Source organism: Protopterus annectens, chromosome 6.part0, assembly GCF_019279795.1.
Source record: "Protopterus annectens isolate FY-2018-M chromosome 6.part0, PAN1.0, whole genome shotgun sequence".
Taxonomy (NCBI): Eukaryota; Metazoa; Chordata; order Ceratodontiformes; family Protopteridae; genus Protopterus; species Protopterus annectens.
The window spans coordinates 271,157,018-271,184,340 of record NC_056737.1 but is presented as its reverse complement, the minus strand read 5'-3'; the positions used below and the strand labels follow the sequence as shown (position 1 = coordinate 271,184,340).

Genomic DNA, 27,323 nt, shown 5'->3' with positions numbered 1-27,323 from the left:
TCAAAAAATTGACACCTTTCATGGATTTAACATGTACAACTTTACAAATAAAATTACCAGAGAAATTTTTATTTTAGAAAGGATTCAAATGTGTGCCTAGTAGAAATGTGGATGAAGCATTTTAACAGAGAGTGTGTACACTTTTTACATCCACTGTACGCCCCGGTATCCAAAAATCAGATCAACATTGCATATAGTAGGACTGATTTACTACGTAGTCCTGTAAATATTAATCAGCAGATTTCTTAAGAGATGTATGAATTTTTGGTTAATACAAAACCAGTTATCCCCTCTATTTTTGGAATTCCCAAAATTCATAAAGATGTCACCAACCCACCATTCAGGCCCATATTTTCTGCTAGTGGTTCTAAGACCCATCCCCCTGGCCATTTTGGTGGATAAATAGGGGGAACATATGGTTGATACACCCCATTTAATTAAATATTCCTGGCAATTTCTGGGGCATCTTAAAAGGGAAGTAAATATTGTGGGAAGAAATAACCAGGGAATTGTTATGGCTAGGCTTGCATAGGCCCTAGGGCAGACAGCCTAGTACCAACCTATGAACCTATATATGGGCAAAAAAACTTTTATTTGTGACTGTGAATGTTAAGGATCTTTTTTCAGATGTAACCAAAGATGTAGGTTTGGAATTTTTTGAAGATATATTTTTACATTCTTCTCTCACTCACGATCAAACAACTTTAGTTGTTGAATTAATGGCTCTTATATTAGAAAATAATTTTGTGTTCTTTGATGGAGAGCATTTTCAGCAGATAAAAAGGGGTAGCCATGGGTGCAGCATGTGCCCCAGTATATGCTAATCATGTACTTTTGGGATGGGAACGCAAATTTGTTTTTAATTATGTTTATGCAAATAATTTTCATTTTAAAACTTACATTTTTTTGGATGACATTTTTATTTTATGGAATGGACCAGTGGAGAAGTTGACAATTTTTTAAAGGTGCAGTATCCAAAAATGGCGACTTTGGTGGGCATTCCAAAAATACATAAAGACCCAATCAACCCACCATTTAGACCTATTGTGTCGGGCAGTAAGGCGAAAACTTTCCCTTTGGGAAAATTAGTGGATGTGTGGCTCAAGGATATATATAAAGATATCCCTCACTTATTAAAAGATTCTTGGGACTTTCTACGAAAATTTCCCATACAAATTGATGGCAGCAATCTTTATTATGTGACTATAGACGTTATAGAGCTCTTTTCCTGTATACCCAGTAAACAAGGTTTAGAGATGTTTTGTGAAAGTATAAGGAAACATACTAACATAGACTGGGACAGGGTATGTTTGATTATGGATTGCATGTCCCTAGTATTGGAGAATAACTTTATACTGTTCGAAGGAGAACATTTCAAACAATGCAAAGGGGTGGCGATGGGTTCAGCCAGCGCCCCAATTTATGCAAATCTAGTCATGTTGAATTGGGAAGAGGAAATACTTTTTAAAAGTGAATATATCACACATATTTCCCACTATACTCGTTTCTTGGACGATATTTACATTTTATGGAAAGGCAATATTGACGAATTAAATGATTTTTTAACCTTCATTAACAACAGTAGTAATTTCTTGAAATTTACTTATACAATTAGTGATAAAGGTTTACCTTATTTAGATACTATTGTTACACATGATGAGAAAGGTTACAAATCTAATATTTATAGAAAGAACACTTTCTCCAATGATTACCTACAATATGACAGTAATCACCCTAGGAGAATGCTTCATAATATTTTTAAAGGTCAACTTATTAGAGCGGCCAGAATGACATCTAGGTATGAGGACATGTTAGCTGAGGTCGACTATATTACAAATATGTTTATAGAGAGGAAATATAACTAAATTATGTTAAAAGATGTTGAAAGATACGTGATTTCTCAGAGAGACACCAGGTATCTTCCTATTTTAGGGGTTAGTCTTCCTACGGTTCAAGTGACTGAATCTAAGTTTATAAGCAAATATAAAATGGCCTGTATATTACCTTATACTCCGTGTGTGAGTACAATTAAAGAAATATTGTTCAAACATTGGGGAATTTTTTCAGTTAATCCTGAGTTCTCACATTTTAGGGGATAGACCCCACATAGTTTATAAAATGTCACACAATTTGAAAAAGATTTTAGAAACTGGTAACACAACATACGATAGGAGTGACGCATGTGGAGTGTCTACTTTTACCAAAAAATGTGGGAATTGTAATCAATGTAAGTTTATTATGTGTCATACTGAAATAGTGTTGGATAATTACAATGGGACGAAAATTAGACTAGCGAAGGGTAATTGCAACACACCAAATGTAGTCTATATTGCCAAATGTGATGTATGTTCAGCTTACTACATCGGCAAAACCGAGAGGGCATTCAAAAGAAGAATTTATGACCATTCTTATTGTATTAAAAAGAAAGACATGAATAATGCCTTGTATAGACATGTTGAAAGTAATGGTGATCAACATAGTTTTAAATTTGCCATCATAGAACAGATTAAATTCGATCCTAGAGGAGGTAATATTAAAGATGTATTAAATTACAAAGAAATATGGTGGCAATTATACACAGATGCCGCCTCGTTACCAGGATTGAATGACACTATTGCTATTAAACCCTTGCTGAATTAATGAACTTATATCTAACACTATTTATATATTCATTTACTCACATTCAATTGTTATTTTTAGTTCTAGTACCATAACATAATCACCTTAGTATTTATTTTTAAAAACTATACAGTTTATCTAATTCATTTAAGAATGTTTTTTAACAATATATAGGTAAAATATTTAATTTTTAATATTTATAGTATTTGTAAACAACATTTTCAACAAATATTTTTTACAAAATTGTTTACAATTTTTATTAATATTGAATTTTTATATTTATAATATATATTAATAAATGAAAATTTGTCATTCAGTAACACAGTAGTGATATATATATTTATGTATTTTTATGACATTAAGATTAATTAATATTAAAAGAGTTGACATTACACTTCCAATTTGCACACTCATTGCCTTAATTGATCTGCAAATTTAACACTATTTACAATCACTGTTATTATTATTTTTTATAATATATTTTTATTATATAATTTAGTTTATATTGAATCAATTTACTTTCAAAATGTGCAATATAAGTCTATTGTAGTCAGTTCTCATGAACATATTTATTAGTTGAGATATGTCCAGTCAACGCATTTTGTTTTACATATGTTAAATATTATATTCAATTTTATTCCATGATTATTAACTATTAGTATTGAACTCATGTTGTAGTGGGGGTTTGGAGATGATATGATGGGCATGTTTAAACAGAAGTTATGTGGAGTTTTGTGTGGTTTCAACACAACATTGGCTTTGGACATTTTAAAGTAGTTTAATTCATTAAATAGTACACTAGCACTTTAAATAACAGTTGTTATGTTAGCCCAGTTTCGCGCCTAAAAGTTTATTTAAAATGGCGTTTATTTTTAATGAAGCAGTTCTGAAGACGCCTACTATGGATAGGTGAAAGCGCTAAACTCTTGCTTCCTGTTTGCATTTTGCTATTTTTTTGGTTGTATTAAATAAATGTTTACTGTGGTCGTCACGTACTGTGTTTCCTCATTTTTGCGTGAGAAGATAGCACAGTAACGTTTCATTTAAGTTGACAATTTTGTCAACTATTGTAGCTTCAAAGTAAGACGCCCTATTCGATTCTCGGCTAGAGTGTCTTGTGTGTGGAAACATGCATGAACGGGCGTACCTTCATTGAAGGCTGTGTGTCAGGGCTGGCAACTCGGCAGGTAAAAATCTACTGCCAATCATTAGCGGACTGGAGTTCCGCTGTGGCGACCCCTAAAGTACAGTTTTGTACCTACCACAAATGTAGATGTTAGAGTGCTAATACAGCTGCAGTAATCACAGATGGGTTCTCTGCCGTCAGGCGGTCCCTCGGTCGGCCGAATTCCAAAGTCTAGGTCCGGCGTCGGTTGTTGTCGCTCTCTTTCCTGACATCAGTGCGACAGGGGTATATAAGACACAGCCGACGCCATATTCTTCAGTCTTTCTTGCCCCAGATGTCAGGTGCCCCCAGAAGGAAGGCAATACATTATATATATATATATATATATATATATATATATATATATATATATACATATATATATATATATATATAGTCAAGCAATGCAATATAATCAAAAATCAGTAGTTGCAAGCAAATACACCATAGAAGGATGACCCAATCAGGTTGTATGAGGAGGTGTTAGCCACTAGGCCTTTACCAAGAGGGTAAGGAGGGAGGGAAACCTGTACTGCAGCTGTATTAGCACTCGAACATCTACATTTATGGTAGGTACAAAACTGTACTATGTTCATCGTGTATACAGCTGCAGTAATCACGGATGGGTAGAATCCCAAAGCTACGCACAGGGTGGTAGGCATTAGGTGGAACTGGGATGAGCCAGAATGCTCTGCAACACAGCAGTGGCAAAGCCTGCTCTAGTTTTGGAATATAAAGGCAGGTGGTAGTGTTTTGTGAAGGTATGCACAGAACTCCAAGTGGCTGCCTCCAAAATGTCTTTGGTAGGAACTCCTCTGAGGAAGGCTGTAGAGGTAGCTGTGGCTCTGGCGGAGTGGGATCTGATGCCTGTAGGGACAGATTTTCCATGATAGGAGTAACAAAACCGTATGCAGTGGTAACTGGCTTCCCTTGAGCTCCTACAGCAAAGGACACAAAGTTGTTCTGATTTCCTGAAAGGCTTTGTTCTGTCCAAATAATAACGTAGCTGTCTATGGATGTCTAAAGAGTGTAGCAGCCTTTCCCCTTTGTTTTGAGGATTGGGGTAAAAGGTAGGTAAGTGTATGGCTTGATTTAAAGCTACCTTGGATACCACTTTAAGCATAAATGACGGGTTGGTACGAAGGGAAACCCTGTCCTGATGGAAGATGAGAAAGGGCTGCACAGCCATGAGGGCTTGTAGTTCCGAAACCCTACGAGCTGAGGTAATGGCCAGAAGGAAGGCTGTTTTCCAGGACAGATATTGCAAATCTGTTGAGGCAGCTGGTTCAAAGGGAGGCAGTGTTAATTTTTCTAGAATGTAATTAAGATCCCAGGCTGGTATTGGTTGTTTCCTTGGTGGTCTTATGTTCTTAGCCCCTCTGAGGAACTGTCTTAAGAGTGGGTGAGAGAATAAGGGTGGATCAGTGTTGAATTCTGCAGAAATGGCTGAGGCATGGATTTTTATGGAGGAAAAAGAAAGTCCACTGTTCAGCAGTTCAGCTAGATATTGTGATACCAGAGGCAAATTCAGTTTTCTAGGGTCCTGGCCTTTTTTCTTATTCCAAGAGCAAAACCGTTTCCATTTTGCGGAGTAAGCCTTTCTAGTAGATGGCCTTCTGGCCTCCAAAATGACATCCTGCACCTCTTTGGGGAGTAGGTTCTGTTGTGGTATTAAGGAATTTTCCATGCAGCGAGATTGAGTGTTTTCAGCTGACTGTGAAGAGTTTTGTAGCTGTGCTGAGTCAGCAGAAGAGGCATTAGAGGTAGGGACCAGGGAGGAGTATGTGTTAGGCTCCTCAGGAGTGGGTACCAGTGTTGTCTTGGCCAGTCTGGAGCAATCAGTATCATCTTCGGTCTGTCTGCTCTTGCTTTCAAGAGTACCTTGGGCAGAAGAGGCAGAGGTGGGAAGGCGTAAACTGTCCATGCTGTCCAACTGAATGAAAGGGCGTCCACTCTCCAGGCCTTTGGAGGAAAGGTCCTTGAACAGAACTTTTCCAATTGATGATTCCTGGGGGAGGCGAAGAGATCTATGTCTGGCCTCCCCCACGCTTGGATTATCTTTGTAAACACTTGAGGATGCAACTTCCATTCATGTGGATCTGTCATATTTCTGCTTAGGTTGTCTGCCAGCGTGTTTTCCAAACCTGGCAAGTACTGTGCCTGAAGTTCGATTTGCCATTCCAGAGCCAAGTTCCAAAGTGTCATGGCTAGTCTTCACAGGGGGTACGAATGTGTTCCTCCTTGTTTGTTTATGTACCACATTACTGTGATGTTGTCTGTTCTTATCAATAATTGTCCTGGATGCAGGAGGTCCTTGAAAGCTGTAATTGCATTTATCACTGCTAGCATTTCTTTCTGATTGATGTGAAGGTGCTTTTCCTTATAGGTTCATAGGTTCATACTAGGCTATCTGCCCGAGGGCATTTACCTGCCTAGCCCATAGTTTTGTGGCTTACGCCACCCCTTTAGTATGGGGAACTATACCCATTATTTTGCTGTGCCTCTGTCGAGCAGTGACACTGAGGTAATCCCTGGGGTATATCTGCGATCTCCCATCCATTGGTCAAGATTTCTCTTGAACAAGGCCAGCGAGGTGCTCTGCCTCACATATACCGGGATTTTGTTCCACAGCATAGGGAGTCTTTGGGTGATGAATCTATCCCTCCAGCACGTCCTATTAATAGCCGTGTCGAGGTTTAAGTCTCCCGCCCTTGTAGCTCTGACGGATCTAGATTTTTTGAGGTGAAGCATATTCATCAAATCTGGGTTTGACATGGCCTTGTATGTCAGGCACAGGTCACCTCTGAGCAAGCGGTAAGCGACTGAATAGAGCTGAAGTTCTTTCAGTCGGGCTGCATAGGACAGATTTTTGAGACCCTTTATCCTTTTGGTGAGGAACTTTTGTGGCCTCTCCAGCTGCTGCAAGTGTCAGGTCAGATACATTCTGAATGGGGCATTGTACTCAATTATTGGTCTGATGAGTGATGAGTATAGGGAAACTATGACCTCCCTTGATCTAGATGCGAATCCCTTCATGATAAGGTGGGCAATGTAGAAGGTCTTCCTAACTACTTTAGCTACATGGGTGTCAAATGACAGGCTACTGTCAACCTGGGTCCCCAGGTCCCTGATAACTTCTTCTGTGCTCAGTGGATTGCCACCTATATGGTAGCTAGGGGTAACCTTGTTTTTCCCGAAGGGTATGACTATGCATTTTTTGGCATTTAACTTTAGGCCATGGCTCTGGCACCAGTTATCCGTTTCTGTGAGACCCTTCTGAAGGATATCTGTGTCAGATGTGTTTTCGACTACGGCGCCCAGTTAACCAGAGTGGGCCCAGGACTGAGCCCTGTGGGACACCACTTGTGACAGGCTTTGAGTCTGACATGGCGCCAGCAACTCTGACCCTCCCTGTGGGTTCTGTCACTCAGCCAGTTTGCAACCCATCTTGTGATGTATGGGTTAACATTTAAGCTGATGAGTTTTTCAATGATACCCGAGTGGGGTATTGTATCGAAGGCTTTCGCCAGATCGAGGTAGGCTGTATGGACTGCCTTTCCCTCATCAATGGCTTTGGTGACTGTTTCGAAAAAGTCAACCAAGTTTAAAAGGCATGATCTGCCTTTGACAAAGCCAAACTGGGTTGGATCCAAAGTCTGCAAATTCCCTATGTCTTTATTTATGAGATCCATTATGATCCTCTCCATGGCTTTGCAGATAAGGCTTGTCAAGCTAATGGGCCGGTAATTTCCAGGGTCTGTGGAGGCACCGCCTTTGTGAAGTGGGACCACCGTCGCAGTGCGCCACTCCCTGGGTACGTATCCAGAGGTGAGACTATGATTAAACAGCTGTCCTAGCTGTGGGTTTAATTCCCCGTTGAGTTTGTGGAGCACACAGCCGGGGACACCATTAGGTCCCATGGATGCTGTGTTTTTTGCTTTGGAGAGAGCAGTTCTCACTTGGGCATTAGAGATGTTTGGGGGGCTGCAATCGTTTGGTACAGACATCTCTCCTTTTGGGGGGGGGGGGGGAGGTTGCACTGAACCTGTCAGCCAGTATGTTGGCAATGTCTGTAGGATCAGTAATCTTCACATCATTTTGAACTAGTTCTGAGCATATCTGGGAGTTTCCTCCCAAGTTTCTAACATAGCTAAAGAAGGCCTTATGATTGTCTTTTGAGTCTTTAGCTATTTTTCTCTCAAAGTTTGCTTTGGATGATTTTATGAGAGCTCTTAGTTTTTTACTTGTAGTGATCAAAGGTGTCTTACCTTTTAAGGATTTTGCTCTATCTTGTAGTAGCTTCCTCCTTTTGTTGTAGAGTTTGTTTATGGCTGGGGTCCACCAGACTGGACGCTTGCCTTTGGTACAAAGGAGTCTGTTTTGCTTGGGATTGCCTTATCCATGCAGTCCTGTAGGTGCTGGTAGAAGGCTTTTGTAAGTGATTCAGCGGCTTGAGTACTGTTTTCCGCCGGCTCGGGGGCCTTAAAGGAGACCACACTAGTCTTTAGAAGTGTGAAGTCTGCTTTCGAGAAATTCTTTACTGTGGTCTTTTTTATTTCAGGTGGGGGTGGGATGAGGACCTCCAGCGAGATTAGTTTGTGATCTGATCTCACCAGTGAGGGGTATACTTCCGGTGTTGAACATTGTGCTCCCATGTTCGTGATGATGAGATCAAGTATGTTTTCTCCTCTTGTGGGGATGGTGACTAGTTGTTCCATGGCATTTGAGTTTATGAATTCCAGGAACTTTTGGGCTAGGGTGTTTGGGCTTGAGTAGTGTTCCCAGTCTATATTAGGGTAATTGAAGTCACCTAGTATGATGGTGTTTGGAGATACATTTATCCCCTCTAGTGTTTTCAGGAAAGCCATGTGAGGTTCCTGAGTTTGTGAGGGTGGCCTTTAACATGCTACAATTTGCAGAGCAGTCTTGCCTATGGTTAATTGCACCTGGATGGTCTCCGATGCATCGTAAGTTGCCACCAATCTTGAGGTGTGGGTGTCCTTGATGAATATGGATACCCCCCCTCCTTTCTTGGTATTGTCCGGATTTTGGGGCCGGAACACATGATACGAGGTAAAACCTGATAGTGCTGGGGTGCTCTCAGGAGCCTTGAACTAGGTTTCTGTCACAGCACAGACATCGATGTTCTCCATACTGAGAAGGGCCTCGAGTGCGTGCATTTTGAGATTGAGACTTCTGGCATTGAGCAGCATTACCCTTAGTTTTTTTCCTTTTTTGTGGTCTAGGGTGGTAGGTTTAGAATTTGAGCCTTGCCTAAAAAAGGCACTATGGGGGTGGCAAGAGCCTTTGCCAATATCCGGAATCCCAGGGGTGACAGATGCAAGCCGTCCCTTGCGAAGCAGCGTGGCTTGTCCAGCATGTCATCCCAGGCAGACAGACATTGGATCCCCTTTGAATGACACCAGAGTTTAAGCCAATTGTTAAAGCTGATCATCTTATCTCTGTATTGTGGCATCATTCTTGGTGAAGGTAGGATACTGCTCAAGGTCAGGGTCATACCTGCCTGGGCTACATAATCAGAGAGCTCCTCAATGTCTCTTTTCATGGAGTCCAAGGAGGTACGTTTCAGGTCGTTTACACCAGCGTGGACAATGACTGAGTCGTATTTGTACCTGCTGTTGAGAGTTCTGAGTGCTTGCGTTACGTGGCGGATTCTAGCGCCCGACAGGCAGCTTACTGTAACCCTCTCCTTACTCAGTCTGGTGGCGGGCGTCAGTGTGTCTGACTATGGAGTCACCAATGACTAGTGTGTCTGGCATTGTGTTTGGCCTTAAGGGCTGTGACTGTTTGACACTCTGACTGTGAGGTCTATGTGTTGCAGGTGTTGTGTTCTGAGGTGGTAGTTGTTTGGGTGTCTGCTTTGGTGGCCTCTGCTGTTTTGGTAGATTTTTGATAAGAGCCTCCGAGTATGTCTTTGTGTGTTTATGTGTATGATTTGAGGTTGTGATGGTACTATGTGAGACTGGGTCTATAGTGTGTGTGGTAACCTTCTCCTCCTGTCTGGTCTTGCCAGTCCTATGTTGAGAGAGCTCAGCCTCCAGTTTGGCCGTATAGTTGCATCTCTCGCATGTATTTGTATTTTGTGGGAGGAGGAGAGGGTTGTCTGTGTACATGAGGCAATTGTAACATTGCCTCAATATTCCCAGGTTCACCAGCTGAGCAGGAGAGGACACTAGCAACTGATCCCTTGACATGCTAGAAGGAATAGACAAAAAAACTTTAAAAGAGATTCCGGGGGATGTGGGTGACCGAGAAATGGGGTTTGCCTTTTTGGGGTACTATCTATAACAAGAGTGCTGTATCAAGGTGATAAGTACTGTCGGAGCAAGTGCTAGGTTTAACAGATAAAGAATAGTCTACTCGGAGTCAGGTAGAGATGATCTTTTTAGTTATAGGATACGCTGATTAGATCAGTAGTATAGTTCGAGGAAGGTAGTTTTAAGGGAAAATTTGAAGAGTGGACTTTAGGTAGCCCGAATAGTTTAAACCTGCTTAACCGGCGCTGCCCTAGTGTGCAACAGTGGCAACTCAGCTAAATCGCGCAAACGCGCGTTTAGCGTGTTTTATATCAGGGGGCTGAAAGAAGCTAGGAACTGGCCCAAAACTACCAATAGACTACAAGTTACTGGCTGAAACCTCACAAAACTGGACCAACAGGCAGCTCAATGCTTCCCACTCCCACTGGTAAGCAAGGGAACGTCCTACCTCCAAATTTGGTAAAGAATCAGTAACAGGAACTGCAAACAAAGTCCAGGGATCAGCAAGCTCTGAAACTGGACTACTCTAGCTCAGTAAGGCGGGAAAACAAGAGATATTTTTTTTTTTTTTTTTTGTTTTTTTTTCAGAAACAAGCAGAAACAGATACAGTAGACACTTATAAATGCTAAAAATCGGCTATCACAGCCTACACAAACAATTTGCAACAATTACAGATTTTAAAAGTAACAAACTGAGAATTCAAGTGCAATAACAGAATAAATGCAGAAAAACAATAACAATGTATCAGCAAGCAGGCGAAATACAGTTGCTAGATAAATAGAAGTGGAAAGCCACAAAAAATATACTTAAATCAGGTAAAGTCGCTTTTTTAGCTCTCTGAAGCTTGGATTACTCTGCTGGCCACCACGAGGATCTGTGCTGTGGGACCATTTGCCCTGAATGCACCTGTCTGTCATGTGCGCCCCCCAGGCGTAATCTGAGGCATCTATTGTGATGTGTTGACTTGATTTGCTTGAGGCTTGCAGAATGGGAGACCTGTGTTTGTTTGACATGCTTGGGCCCACCATAGAAATTCCTTTTGTAAACATGGAATTATTGGTATTATTGTTTCCAAACTGTGGCTGTGTTGAGACCATAGTTTTTTTAGGTACCATTGAAGTTTCCTCATATGCAACTTTGCACATGGGATTAAAAGAATGCAAGATGCCATGTAGCCCAGAGCCTGCAGGATTTTCCTTGCAGTAAGCCTGGTACAGTTTGCTAGTATTTTGAAGTACTGAGTTAGTTGCCCTTGTTTTTCTGGCGTAAGATAGGCCATCTGGGTGTTTGTGTCCAAGTTGGCACCCAGGAAAATTATTTTCTGAGATGGTGTTAGCCTGGATATCTCTTTGTTGACTGTGTATCCCAGGGAATTCAGTAACCGTGTTACATAAGCCAGATGTTCCAGAAGTATGTGCTTGCTGTCCGCTTGGATCAGGCAGTCATCCAAATAAGGGTAAATTTGTATCCCTTGAAGTCTGCAGTAGGCAATTACTGATGCCAGGCATTTCGTGAATACTCTGGGCGCAGTAGATAAGCCAAAGGGCAATGCAGAGAATTGATAGTGAATTGAACCTGAAAGAAATCGGAGGTATCTTCTGCAGCTTTGTCTGATTGGGACATGCAGGTATGCCTCCTTGAGGTCCAATGTTACCAGCCAAAACTCCTTGCCCAACATGGGAAGAAGCTGCTGTAATGTGACCATCTTGAATTTTGGTACGAGTAAGAATGTGTTTAGGATGGATAAGTCCAAAATGGGTCTCCAGTCGGTTCCTTTTCTTGGTACCAGAAATAGCCTGGAATAAAAACCTTGACCTTGTTCGTGAGTAGGTACCTCTTGAATAGCTTTCATGTCTATGAGCTTTGAAATTTGTAGTTGTGCCTCTGCCCTTTGATTGTGTGGCAGGTTTGGCATGCCTCTCATTTTTGGAAGAGTGTGAAAATGAAATCTGTAGCCTCTGTTTATAACGTCCAGGATCCATTTGTCTGTTGTGACAATATGCCAATTTCTTGTAAATAATGCCAGCTTTCCTCCCAAGGGTGCTGCCAGATGAGACTTGCTTGGCATGGAAAGGAGCAAGTCATTGGGTTTGTTTCCTGTATTGTTGTGCACTGTTTTTGCCACCTCTTGGTGCTGGAGTTTGCCATTGCCTGCGCCTCTATATGATCCTTGTGATTGTCCTCTGCCCCTTGTGCGCCTCTATCTACCTCTTTGGGGCTTGTCCGTGGCTGGAAAGGACCAGTTTTTTGAAGGCCAATTTCTGCTAAAATGTGGTGGTTGAACCTGTAGAAAAGCTTTGACAGTTTGCATAGATTTGGCTTTTTCTTCCATTTTCCGTAGTATCTCCTCAGCATTAGTACCAAATAGCACATCCTTTTGTAAAGGAGCATCTAGTAGTTTAGCTTTTACATGATCAGGCAAGATTTGTTCCCTAAGCCAGGCATGTCTACGAATGACAGATCCAACAGCAGCTCTACTTGAGGCCTCTAGGGCATCATAGCCACACTGTAAGGTGGGTTTACCCACTTGTTCTGCTCTATGCATCATATCCTGCAACTCCCTCAAATCTGGTTGTTCAGGTTGAGACATTTTATTTCTTAATTGTGATAACAGAAACTGCTGATATTTAAGCATATGAAACTGACAATTTAAGGCCCTCATGGCTAGGGTGGCCGAGGTATATACCTTTTTTCCCCACCTTTCTAAGGATCTTGACTCTCTTTCGGAAGGTAGTGGATTCTTAGCAGTAGAGGTCTTCATTCCCTTGGGGCCTTGAGAAATGGTTTCAGGATCAGCATTATGGCTCTTGTAAAGGAAATGGTGTGAGTTAGGAACTCTGTAGTACCTATCAGGCTTGACTGGGGCAGGAGGCAGGGAATCCGGATTAAGACAAGCCTCCGCATAAACATCATCAAGTATATTCAAGACAGGAGGTATCGCCAGAGGTCTGTGTTGAGGTAACAAAAGAAATTCCCTAAGTCTTTTCTTGGAATCAGAAAAGTCTTGGCCTTCCCAATGGAAGTGTTCCCTCAAAGTGTGCAAGGTTTCCCCAAAAGAAAAATCCTCTGGAGGAGATACAGAAGGAATGGACTGCTCTGCATCAGAGTCTTCAAAAGGAGAGAAAGAGTGTTCCTCTACATCAGAATGTTCTGAAAAAAATGAAGCCCTGATCAGAAGAGGGAGAATCTTCCTCCACTCTGGGTCTCTTGTCTGGAGGGGGTTGGGAACCCCTGATAAGAGTAATTAAATCCTCAGCCATTTTAAGCATCTGCTTTTTAGGCATGGGGCCTGGAGATGGGCCCTGTGCAACAGGCCTCTTGGGATGCCTGGCTGATTTGGACTTAGAAAAGGCCTTAATGGAAAAGGAAAATGAGGGTCTAAAGACACCATGGGTGGAAGCGGACCTGTCCACATTAGGAGGCTCAACGCTCACAGTGGCTTCGGTGGTTGTAGTCTGGGTATGGGCCGAGGTACCTGCGGTCTCGGTTACAGAAGACACCGCCAAAGAAGTGTCGTCGGTAGTCAGGGACTGCATAGGCATCTCGCTGAGTACCGGACCACATGTAGCCGGTTTTGGCGTAGTGTCGGTGGAGACCGCGGACCTCGCGATTCGGTCCTTGTCCTTGCGTTTTTTCGACAAAACGGTAGTCGGAGTCTCCGACGACATTTTATAATCAAAGGCTTTACCAAAAAGGTGTTGGGCGACCTCCGCCCGATGCTTAATAGTGCGTCTATTGAAAGTAGCACAAAAGCGACAGCCCGAGACGTCATGGTCTGGGCCTAAACAAAGTATGCAGAGGGAATGGAAATCCTTATGCAGTATTTGCTTCCCACAAGAAATACAATTGTTAACTTTTTCTGACATCGGTCTGAGGCAAGAAAAGTTTCCCCAATGGGGTACTTAGCTTTAAAGAGGACTTCGGTTTCCAATTTTTCGTAAATTCAGGAGCTGGCCGACTGGCACTTGCGAACTTCTTCTGCTTCGGGCACCGCGCAGCAAAATAGACTGAAGAATATGGCGTCGGCTGTGTCTTATATACCCCTGTCGCACTGACGTCAGGAAAGAAAGTGATAACAACCGACGCCGAACCTAGACTTTGGAATTCTGCCGACCGAGGCACCGCCTGATGGCAGAGAACCCATCCGTGATTACTGCAGCTGTATGCACGATGAACATCTGGGAAAAGCCGAAAGACACAACAACATTGACAACAGATGCACATTACCCATTGTGAAGAAGGTTTTAAGTCTAATAAGGATACTTTTTGCAGTTCCTATCTGCATTATACCAGTAGTCATCCTATAGCACAAAAAAGAAGTTTGGCTGAGGGGCAAGCTATCAGTGTAGCTAGGAGGCCTTCCCATCATGGAGATGTTTGGAATGAAATGGTAGTACTTGCAAGCATGTTTTATGCCAGGGGCTACCCTAAAAGGTTAGTTGATAATATTACTGGCGAAGTTTAGAATGAGAGGGGTGTTAAATACAAGCCACTTATAGGCATTGCTTTAGAATGTAAAAAGGGTCCTTCGGAGAAACCAATTTATGGGAAGGCTTGTGTTACACAGTACAATCAATGCTCCAAGGAAATTAAGAAGGCTATTAGAAAAAAATTGGTATATATTTTAAGGCAAATTCAAGACATCTATAGTATGGGTAGGACCTGAACCGTTGTTTATTACAACTCCTGCTGCCAATCTTAAAAGATTACTTGAGAATAAGCCTCGTAACCTTAAGGGAAATAAGGGCACGGTAGCCTGTGGTAGCTGCAGACAATGCTCTTTTATAAATAAGAAAACTGAAATTATTTTAGATAATATAATGAAAACTAAAGTTAATTTTCTGAAAGGTAATTGTAACACCAGTAAAACAGTCTATCTAACTAAATGTGAGAGGTGTACAAGTTATTATATAGGTAAAAACGGAATGTACATTAAAAATAAGAATTTACGAATATATACATATTAAAAATGGTAAGGAAAACAATGCACTGTAGAAACATTCCACTATTTGTAGGAATTTTATTAAATTCAAGTTTGGGATAATCAATCAGATTAACCTGGATCCCCAGGTGGGGGGTGACTAGAAAAATGCATTAAACAGCAAAGAACTTTTTTTTAGCAGTTTAGGGTTGCTACAATGTTTCTTCCAGGGTTAAATGATTCCATATCCATAGTGTCAGTACTAAGAAATAGGGTTAGTAAACTACAGGCACAAATATCTGAAAGGGAAGATGTTTTTATTAATTGTACGAATTTAATAGATAAGCAAAAGTTGTTTGTTAATTTTTTTAATAAATTTTTAAATGATTATTTTGTGGCATGGAATAGCCAAGTAGTTTTTAACTACATAACTCATGTTTATACAACACATTTTTAATTTTTATTACATAATTAATCTAATTAGCATAACTGTTGGATGTAATTTATAATGATGGTATTAGGTATTTAAGAGATGTAGGGGTAGTACGATTTTGTATTCTGTTTAAGTCCCCAGTTTATTTGGGATGAAAGAACTCAATATTTTGTTTTATTAAAGGAGTAATTTTTAACTGTTGAGACCCTCATCTTTCAGTGCATTGATTCTTTTATTTTGGTCATTTGTTTTTTTTTTTTACGCACTGCACCAGTCTTTTAATAGTCAGGCATGATCCCCCTTTGATGAAGGCAAGCTGTTGGAGTGAAGCCTAGTGAAATTCTCAATATCACAATTACGTTATGCTATGCTCCATAGCTTTACAAATCAGACTCATAAGGTGTCAGGGCCGTTGTTTCACAGGGACCATAGTAAGGCCTCCCTTGTGGAGAGACATAACCATAGCAGTGTGCCAGGATTTGGGAGCAATTTCACACATAGAATGAATACAGCACTTGAAACCATGAATGACCATCTGTGGGACAAATAATCCACAAACAGATTAAGAAATCTTGAACTATAACTCAGGAGGAACAGCACTAAGTTAAAGGAAAACTCAAGTCTAGAACTAAAAACAAAATCTATTTTTTCTCCCTATCTCTGTTTTTTGAGCTACTTTAAACACTTCACAAACACTTTGACTGCTTCCTACAGAATTTTAATATGTTTTCTGTAACACGGCTGACAATGGGGCTTAACATATCAACGTATCTTATATTACTTCAAACCTTTATGTTTCCCATAATTAATTTCAAGCCTGCGTTTACATGAGCCATGCTAGACATAAGGAAACAGTGGTGTATTCCCATACCATTGACATATAACGGGATTAGTGTCAGTCTCTGTCAACTTACATACTGTGTTTAACAGGACTGCTTTTTATTTCTTGAATGGCCCTCATTTGTCGGTGTCCCAGGGTTTGTTTTACAGTATACTAAAGAATTATACAGCTACGCAAAAAAAAAAAAAGAAAAAGAAAAAGAAAAAAGTTATGTACTCACCATAATGTTCCATGTGTGTTGTCCATCTCGCCTTCATTCTTAGCAGGTTGGTTCGGAACCAATCCTCTGTTCTGACTAGGCCTTATATAAAAGCTCGAGGTCTTCCAGTAGCTCTTCCATCATGCACTAGGAGAGCTAACCGGATCTTGTTTGCAGATGTAGCTAAATAAAGGTCAGTGAATACCTTAGAAAGCAATCAAGAAGGTTAAAGAACATTAATAGCCAACTGCATTGGCTCGGTCTTCCAGGAGCAAAGGGCTGGGGGGAAGGAGGGTGGGATGCAAGAATGAAGGCGAGATGGACAACACACATGGAACATTACGGTAAGTATATAACTTCTTTTTGTGATGTCCTATCTCGCCTTCATTCTTAGCATGTTGGACAGCGTCCCTATCACCATCTTTCTTGGGTGGCTCAAGGGAGAATAGTCTTCAGAAAAGTGGACCCAAAAGAGGTCCTGATCCTGGAGGCTAAATCAACTTTGTAATGACTGCTAAAGGTATTAGGCCTTGCCCATGTTGCTGTCACACAAATGGTATCAACAGGTAGTCTCACCTGAAAGGCAGAAGAGGTTGCTATGGCTCTTACAGAATGTCCTTTTACTTTATGGGAAAGTTCTTTCTTCTGAGATTGATAAGCAAAGGTAATGCAATTTGACAGCCATTTTGAAACTGTGACTTTAGACACAGGAGCAGCCTTCTTCGAGTCTGAAAAGGATAGAAATAATTGGTCAGATTTTCTGAAGTTCTTTGTCCTATACAAGTAGAAACGTAATTGTCTATGTACATCCAAGTTGGTGCAGCATATATTCTGCCTTGTTGTCATAGTTGAGAAAATAAAACTGGTAGTTCTATGGACTGGTTTAAGTTAGATTCTGAGCATACTTTGGGTAGAAAGGATGGGTTTGTTCTTAGGGATACTCTTTGTGGAAAAGCATGTAGGGGGGGCTTTATTGACAACATCCGCAGCTCTGACACCCTTCTAGCAGAAGTAATAGCCATCAAAAGAATAATTTTCCAAGTCAAATACTTGAGATCACAGAATGATGCAGGCTCGAAAGGGGAAAATATCAAATGGGATAAGACAAAATTCAAGTCCCATGGTGCTGGAGGATCATTAATAGGTGGTCTTAAGAGTACCTTTAAGAAAGGCTCTGCAAAGTCTGCGGGACATCACATTGGGCCCCGATTCACCTAACTGGAAATTAGTTATGGCTGCTAATTGAACGCAAATAGTAGCTGCAGCCACCCCTTCATTAAACAGCTTTGCTAAGAATTCAAAAATCGAAACAAAATTAAGCGTTCCACGTAACACAATGTAACAAGCAGTGAACAAACAGAACGCTACAGTATTTGCTAATCTACTCACAACTATATCCGTGTGCAACACATACAGAAAGACGAATAAATAAAATAGTTAAAATCTGTTTTAATCCATATAATGTTTAGCGCTTTCAATCACTAAACCGTGAGCTTCCTCAGAACATTCATATCACAGATAATGCAAGTTTAAATACAACTATTTGGCGCCAAAATCTGTTTCAATTCCTTAAAGCTGTAGGCTTTAAAAAATAATATAAAATAACTTTTCTACAAAGTACTTAAAAGATTTCCATACACCGCATTGCATTACTTGTGTATATAAAAATATACCATTTAAATTAATTATATACATGTCAAATTCACAAAACTGTTCAACAACTAATTTCTAATAATGGTTTTGTTGATATATATTCATTTAATCCAGGTGGTGTTGTGGCATCCGTCAATATCTGCCAACAAACCTCTTTATATGCCAAAACACTCTTAATATTTCCACCCCTTGGATTACTAACCACTGTTTCCAAACTAGCAAATTTAAAATAATGCCAATCATCATTTTAAATTTGCTATTTTGGAAACGGTGGTTAGTAATCCAAGGGGTGGAAATATTATGAGTGTTTTGGCATATAAAGAGGTTTGTTGGCAGATATTGACGGATGCCACAACACCACCTGGATTAAATGAATATATATCAATAAAACCATTATTAGAAATTAGTTGAACAGTTTTGTGAATTTCACACGTATATAATTAATTTAAATGGTATATTTGTATATACACAAGTATTGCAATGTGGTGTATGGAAATCTTAAGTACTTTGTAGAAAAGTTATTTTATATTATTTTTTAAAGCCTACAGCTTTAAGGAAATGAAACAGATTTTGGCGCCAAATAGTTCTAATTAAACTGGCATTATCTGTGATATGAATGTTCTGAGGAAGCTCACGGTTTAGTGAGTGAAAGCGCTAAACATTATATGGATTAAAACAGATAATAACTTTTATTTATTCGTCTTTCTGTATGTGTTGCACACGGATATAGTTGTGAGTAGATTAGCGAATAATGTAGCGTTAAGAATTCAAGAATGGAAGCTACTGGGGCAGAGGAGTGATCAATGTGATTATTCAAGGCCCATGAAGAAAATCTTTTCCATTTGCTTCTATACAACTTTCTCGTTGAAGCCTTATGAGATATCAGGATATGTTTTAGTGATGGAGAAATGTTAGGGAGCCTGGCTATGGCTAGAATCGGAGCAGTCAAGTTGTCAATTTGAGGGTTTGATGGGAGGGGTGGAGCCAAAAGTCACGAGTCAGAAGGTCTGGAACTGGGTCCAGAATCCAAGGCTTCTTCTGGAGATGAGGCCACAGGAAGGGGAACCAGAATTTGACAAGGTCAGTATGGGGTGACAAGTATCAAGTTCCTTCGAAAGCAACTGGATTACTGAAGAACTTTGGGTATCAATGGAAAGGGAGGAAAGGCGTACAGGAGACTAGAAGGCCAATCGTGGACAAGTGCATGCATCCCTTGGTGACTCTCCCGGAGGGGGGATCAGGGCAAAGTAGTTACTGCATTTAGTGTTGATGGATGTGACAAAAAGGTTGCAGCAAGGCTGACCCATTTGCAGAAAATATCTTTTCCGCCACTTCTTGTTTTAGGGACCACTCGTGAAACACTAAAATAGCTGAAGAGTTTGTCTGCTATCATGTTGGATTTCCCCAGGATGTACGTTGCTACCAGAAAGCAGTGGGAGGAGGTTGCCCACTGCCAAACTCTCAGGGCCTCCCGAAAAAGGGGGTAAGATCTGGTTCCTTCTTGTTTGTTTATGTAGCACATAACTGACATGTTGACCGTCTGTATTGCAATAGCTCCTAGTGGAAGAGAGTCCTGGAATGCTTGCAATGCTAAAGCACCACTCTCATCTCTAGGGCATAGATGTGCAAATGGGCCTCAAGATACAGCCAAGTGCCTTGGACTGTCCTTTCCAGATAATGACCTGCCCGCATCCATGGTCAATGTGGCTAATGGCTGGAGAAGAACAAAGGGTCAACCTAATGTCACATGATAGGTTCATAGGTAGGTACTAGGCTATTGGCCCTAGGGCCTATATAACCCTAGCCAAAAATGTACCCTGGTTTTCGCCACCCAAGAAAATTATTTTCCTGTGCCCCTGTCGAGCAGAGCCACAAAAGTGATCCCCAGGGTGAATTTCCCATCTCCCATCCAATCATCAAGATTTTTCTTGAAGAGTGCTAATGAGGAGCTCTGTTTGACATAGATAGGTAGTCTGTTTCAGAGTATGGGAAGTCTCTGAGACAGGAATCTATCCCTCCAGCATGTTCTGTTTATTGTGGTGACAAGGTTTAGGTCCCGAGACCGTGTAACTTGGAGGGACTGGGATTTCTTCAAGTGGAGCATGTCCAACAGCTCTGGGTTTGACATAGCTTTGTAAGTCAGGCAGAGATCGCCTCTGAGTAGGCGATATGCGACGGAGTAAAGCTGGAGTTTTTTGAGACAGTCTGCATAGGGCAACTGTTTGAGCCAGTAATCCTCTTTGTGAGGTATTTCTGTGGCCTTTCCGGTTGTTGTTAGATGTCTTGTGAGGTACATACCAAAAGGGGCGTTGTACTCTACAATGGGTCTAATGAGTGATGAGTAGAGGGGAACAATGACCTCTTTTTCTGGATGAGAAACCTTTTGTGATGAGGTGAGCCATGTAAAAGGATTTCCTGACCACTATGGCGATGTGATTATCAAAGGAGAGACTACTGTCCACCTGTGTCCCAAGGTCTCACATTTTCGGCGTTAAGTAGACTACCAGCTATGTGGTCGTTCATGGGTACAGAGTTTTTACCAAAGGGGATGACAATACACTTTTTGGCATTGAGCTTCAGGCCATGGCTTTGACACCAGGCATCTGTCTCAGTGAGGTCCTTTTGTAGTATGTCCACATCGTTAGGAGTTTCGATTATGGCTCCTAGTTTGCAGTCATCTGCAAACTTTGTTGGCCAAAGACCTTCTGTATTAGCCTGTACGTCAGAGAAGTAGATACCAAAAAGGAGAGGACCCAGGACTGAACCCTGTGGCACTCCACTTGTCACTGGTCTGAACTCGGATTTGGAGTCTGCTACTTTCACAGTGTGGGTTCTGTACGCGAGCCAGTTGGCAACCCATCTTGTGACATAGGGATTTATACCTAGTTTAGAGAGCTTATCTATAATTCCAGAGTGGGGGATGATGTTGAAAGCATTGGCGAGATCTAGATAAGCTATGTGAACCACCTTACCCTCATCTATGGCTTTGGTGACTGCTTCCAAGAAGTCAATCAGGTTTAGGAGACATGATCTGCCTTTTACAAATCCGAACTGGGTAGGGTCCAGAGTTTGGTGATTACCAATGTCTTTGTTTATGAGTTCCATGATGATACATTCCATGGCCTTGCAGACCAGGCTAGTCAGGCTAATGGGGCGGTAATTCCCAGGGTCCGTCGTGGCTCCCCCTTTGTGGAGTGGAATAACCATCGCAGTGTGCCATACAGTGGGCACAAAGCCTGAGGTGAGTCTATGACTGAACATGGTACTTAGGTAGGGTGCCAGTTCATTTTGTAGTTCGTGTAAAACGCAGCCTGGGATATTGTCAGGCCCTATGGATGCTGTGTTCTTGGCTTTAGAGTGTGTTTTTTTTTTTACCTGTGTAGCCGTGATTACAGCAAATTTGCATTCTTCCGGGATAGAGACGGGCCCTCTAGGGGCCAATCTCTATGAGTAGAGTAAAGACACCAATAAAGGTCGTTCTTGCAAGATTCCATTATCAAAGTTTGGTGAGACATGGGTAGTTCCTGCATGGATCAGAGAGTAGCCACTGTAGAATTCTCATGGTCAGACATGCTAATTGAATCAACATTATTGCTGCTACCATGGTTCCCCAAGACTTTCAGGACTGTTCTTGCTTGTACTTTTTCCTTGGAAAGTAGGTTTAGGACCTGATGTCGTAGAACTTGAACCCTTTCGGAGGGAATTTTTGCCATCATTTTTACTGAATCTAGATCTGCTCCTATAAAAATGATATGCGGAGATGGCAACAAGGCAAATTTACTCTTGGTTTATTGTGATTCCTAGGTTAGAGCAGAGATACAAGGTGGTGTTTCTCACTTTCGATAGCAGATGCTCAATGGTTGCGGTTTGGAGCCAGTTGTCTAGGTACGCAAACGTTCGGAATCCTAGGCATCCCAAGTGAGCCGCTACTACTGCCATACACACTTGGGGCTGTAGTGAGGCGAAAGGGCAGAGCTCGGAACTGGTAGCAACAGTGTCCCCAGCCAAAAGCGCAAATGACTCCTGGATCGCCTGTCCATTTTTATATGGTAGTATGCATCCTAGATGTCTATAGAGCACATCCAATCATCTTGTCCCAAAAAAAGGGAGTATTGACTGCAGTGTTACCATCCAGAACTTTGACTTTCTTACTAATTTGTTTAATTTGCTGAGATCCAGGATGGGTCTCCAGTCCCCTGCTTTCTTTGAAACTAAAAAGAACCTTGAGTAAGTTCCGAATTCTATTTGGTCTGCAGAGACTGTCTGGATGACTCTTGTCTAGCAATTTTTGTATTTCTAGAGTTGCCTGTTCCCTTTGACTAGGTGGAACATCCGGGATGTTTTTTATGTTTGGGACAGGGAAAGAAAAGAGTAAGGAGAAGCCTCTGAACATGTGCTTTGTACCCACTTGTTTTTAGTTATTGTTAGCCAGACTTCTGGGTACAAAGATAAGCAGCCCCAGACTGCCTCCAGAGATGGAGAGGCGGGCCTCCTTTAAGGAGTGCTGAAAAGGCTTACCAAAGAACCCTGGTTTTGTGGACCCCCCTCTACCACGTGGTCGGAGTCTTCCATTAGCACTTCCCCCTCTGCCCCTGGAGGAAGAATAACCATGTGCGCCCTGCAAAGCTCTCTGCAATTTTTGAAACCACATTTTTCCTCCTTTCTGACCCTTTGGATAAGGTCTGGTAGGTAGCGAAAAATGGACTCGTACAGCAGAGTGTCTTTCCTTCTTATTCATACCTGGTTAGTGTGTCTGACTTTTGTCCCAAACAATGACAAGCCACTGAAAGGGGCATTCACAAAAGAAGATTTAAAGGGCTCTGCAAAGTCACACAAGTGCATGCAAGAATGTCTCCTTAGGGAAATTCCTGAACCCTCTCTGCCCTGATCGCTCCATCCACTGTGTAAGAAATGAACCTCTGGAGGAGTTGACCACTCAGTTTAAGGTGGAAGGCTGAAAGGAAACCTTCTTTGATACCTCTTCAGCTACTAAACACTGGCAAGTATCTACTAGCTCTTTCAGGAGATTTCTCTGGAGTCTAGTAAAGTGAGTCAGACAATTCAGTCACTGAAGAAAAGATGCACTTTGCATATCTGCCCATCGTACAAGACTCTTTGTTTGGCGGATAGACAGACGAGGACATCTCCATGAGTTCCTTTTTAGTGGCTGCTGTCACCACCATAGCATCTACTGGGACTCCTTTGGTTAGAAATTTTTTGTCTGTTGGTGATGTGATAAATTTGTTTGGTCTCAGAGGAACAGGTTCCACTGAATCTGGAGACTCCCATGCCTTTCGACAAACTAAATTTATCAGTTCGTCGAAAGGCAGACACACCAAGGAGCAGAAGGGTGAGACCCAAAGGCCTTAAGGTATACAGACTGCTCCTCAGAAAGGTTGATGGCCTTCCAGCTGCCCTCTGTTTTAGTATTCCCAGGATGTCTGCGAAGGCGACATTCTCAGTAGGCGATCGTGAGGGACCCTTCCGAATCATTAAAGTCTGTATCTGATGTGATGGACTCTGCTGGGGAGTCTAAATGCTTCCTCTTACAGAGCCTCTTCTCAGGGACCTCCTCATAACGTTATTCTGGAGAGATTTCGGAAGAGAGGGGGGGGTCATCTAATGGGGCATCCTGAGCCCTAGAGTCTCTGCGTCTCTGTGGATGCAGTACTACAGAGACAGGTGCCTTTGGGGGAAGAATGTCCTGATCCGAGAGTGGACCTGTCTGTGGAGACAGCACTCTCCTCATCACGTCAAAAGCCCCCCACCCCTAGTCTGAGTAAACTCACAGCTCCAAAGAAAAAGAGGGAATCCCCAGAACCAAAGGGGTTGGCTCAGAGGCTGAGCTAGAAGCTGAGCTCACCTGAACCTATGTCCCAAGAGGCAAGTTCGAATCTAACTATCCCATCTGACTCCCTCTCCCCCGACCACACTGGAGAGCGTCAACTTCTAGACTCCTCAAGGTCGGATGGAACAGAGGATTGTCAGAGCAATAGTGGGAGACGAAGATACTGTGATAGGTCTCGCTTCCAACAGTTCCATTACAATCAGTTCTGGACATTCTGGCTCCAAGGTCCGAGACCAGATCGGAGGAGGAACAGATGGTGAAAAGGTAGGTCTGATCAGTTCCGAAGCCCTCTGGGTCGAATCTGACAAAAGTGTGGTGAGAGCTAGTGTCCTTGGCCTCTGCTCCACACGATCCACATCATCGGACAGGCTCCTGGAAAATCGAGTGGAGGGAGCAGGAGATTTGGAGGACTGCAAAGTACAGTTTTGTACCTACCATAAATGTAGATGTTCGAGTGCTAATACAGCTGCAGTCATAACAGATGGGTTCTCCTGCCGTCAGGCAGGTCCTCGGTCGGCCGAATTCCAAAGTCTAGGTCCGGGGTCGGTTGTCGTCGCTTCTTCCCTGACGTCAGTGCGACAGGGGTATAAAGGAACCAGCCAACGCCATTTTCTTCAGTTTTTCTTGCCCCAAATGTCAGGTGCCCTCAGAAGGAAGGCAATACATAAATTTGTGTAATAAAGCAATGCAATATAATCAAAATACAGTAGTTGCAAGCAAATACACCATAAATGAATACCCCAATCAGGTTGTATGAGGAGGTGTTAGCCAATAGGCCTGTCCCAAGAGGGGAAGGAGGGAGGGAAACCTGGACTGCAGCTGTATTAGCACTCGAACATCTACATTTATGGTAGGTACAAAACTGTACTATGTTCGTCGTGCATACAGCTGCAGTCATAACAGATGGGTAGAATCCCAAAGCTAAGAAAGGGGTGGTAGGCACTAGGTGGAAAGTACAGTTTTGTACCTACCATAAATGCAGATGTCCGAGAGGTATGCATCTGCAGTCCTAACATATGGGTTGTCCTGCCTCAGGCAGCCCTTCGGTCGGCCGGATTCCAAAGTCTGGGTCTGGCCTCGGCTGATGTCGCACTTCACCCGACGTCATAGCTGCTGTGAATTGGGTATAAAGGCATCAGCCGACGCCATTTTCCTCAGTGTTTCTTGCCCCAGATGCCAGGTGCCCTCTAGGAAGGCTAAATTTGGATAAATGCAAATGGTTCCAAACAGTAGAGAGCAAACAATATAAGCATGTATATACATATATACAAACAAATACACCATAATAGATTCCCCCAGCTAGCTACAAGATGGGCAAATACCCTAGGAGTACCACAGAGGGGAAGGAGGGTGGGTAATCCTGACTGCAGATGCATACCTCTCGGACATCTACATTTATGGTAGGTACAAAACTGTACTATGTCCTTCAAGTATGCATCTGCAGTCCTAACATATGGGTAGAATACCATAGCCAACTGGGGGTGGAGGCACTAAGATGATTATGGTGTAGTTAAGATCCCTTGCAAAACAGCAGTTGCAAAACCTGCTCGGGATCTGGAGTATAAAGGCAGATTATAATGCTTGGCAAATGTATGCACGGAGCTCCAAGTAGCAGCTTCTAAAATGTCTTTGGTAGCCACTCCTCGTAAGAAAGCTGTAGTAGTGGCTGTAGCCCTTGTGGAGTGAGGTCTGATGTTTTCTGGAGTTGTCTTTCCATGAAAAGAGTAACAAAATCTAATGCAATTTCCTATCCATTTTGAGATTGTCTGTTTTGAAATTGCTTTTCCTTCCATTCCTGTTGCATATGCTACCAGAAGCTGGTCAGTTTTTCTGTTGGTCTTGGTTCTGTCCAGATAGTAGCGCAATTGCCTGTGCACATCCAATGTATGTAGTAGTCTTTCCCCCCTGTTCTGTGGGTTGGGGAAGAATGTTGGTAGGTGGATTGCTTGGTTCAATGATACCCTGGAGACCACTTTTGGCATAAAAGTAGGATTAGTTCTCAAGGATACTCTATCCTGATGGAAGATAAGGAAGGGCTATACTGCCATTAATGCCTGTAATTCAGAAACCCTTCTTGCTGAAGTGATTGCAAGCAGGAAAGCAGTCTTCCAAGATAAGAACTGTAATTCTGCTGTTGCTGCTGGTTCGAAAGGGGGAAGTGTTAACTTTTCCAGCACAAAGTTAAGGTCCCATGTAGGCAAAGGTGGCTTCCTTGGAGGCTTTACATTTTTAATTCCTCTCAGAAACTGCCTGAGTAGAGGATGAGAGAAGACTGGAGGATCCATGTTGTATTCTGCTGAAATTGCTGATGCATGAATCTTATTGGAGGAGTAAGACAGGCCATTGTGGAAAAGTTCTGCTAAGTATTCCAGTATGTTAGCTATGTTTGCTAATGATACATTTTCTCCTTTTGCTGCACTCCAAATGAGGTATCTTTTCCATTTGGCTGAATAAGTCTTCCTTGTGGAGGGTCTGCGAGCCTCCAGGATAATGTCTTTAACCTTCTGAGATAAAACTGGGTTATTCTGCTTTATGTAATATTCCAAGCAGCTAGCTGTAGTGTTTTCAAGTTTGGATGTAGGATCTTGTAGTTGTTCTGTGTTAGCAGTAAAGGAACTAGAGGTAGAGGCCATGCGTGTGTCCGAGACATACTCCTCAGTAGCGGGTACCAATGCTGCCTCGGCCAGTCTGGAGCTATCAGGATGATCCTTGGGTGATCTTCTTTGATCTTCAGTAGCACTTTGTGTATCAAAGGAAGAGGTGGGAATGCATATGCTATCAGGTTTTCCCAACTGAAGGATAGGGAGTCCACCTTCCAAGCAAGTGGGTGGTATGTCCTTGTGCAGAATTTCCTCAATTGGTGGTTGTGTGGAGATGCGAACAGGTCTATTTCTGGTAGTCCCCATTTCTTTGTAATGGTTTTGAAGATGTCTGGATGCAGCATCCATTCGTGGGCATCCGTGGTAGTTCTGCTTAAGGTGTCTGCTAGTGAATTTTCTTTTCCTGGCACAAATGTGGCCTGGAGTTGAATGTTTTGGTTCAGGGCCACATTCCACAGGTCCATTGCCATCCGGCATAGAGGATATGAGTGTGTGCCTCCCTGTTTGTTGATATACCACATGACTGTGGTGTTGTCCGTCCTTATCAGCAAATGACCTTGTTGAAGAAAAGGTCTGAATGTCTGAAGTGCCTGTTTCACTGCCAGCATCTCTTTTTGATTTATGTGTAGGTTCAGCTGGTCTTGTGTCCATAGGCCTTGTATACACTTGTCCACCATGTGTGCCCCCCAGCCTAGATCTGAGGCGTCCGTGGTGATAGTCTGGCTTGGGTGAGGTTTGTGGAAGGGCAGACCTCTGTTCAACTGA

The 27,323-nt window shown here is 42.2% G+C and overlaps 1 protein-coding gene across 1 annotated transcript in view; it reads right to left on the bottom strand.

The window, feature by feature from the left end:
• Positions 1 to 27,323, bottom strand: part of PALS1 (protein associated with LIN7 1, MAGUK p55 family member) — a 2,503,255-nt gene that overhangs the window by 2,130,510 nt on the left and 345,422 nt on the right. The window lies entirely within an intron of this gene.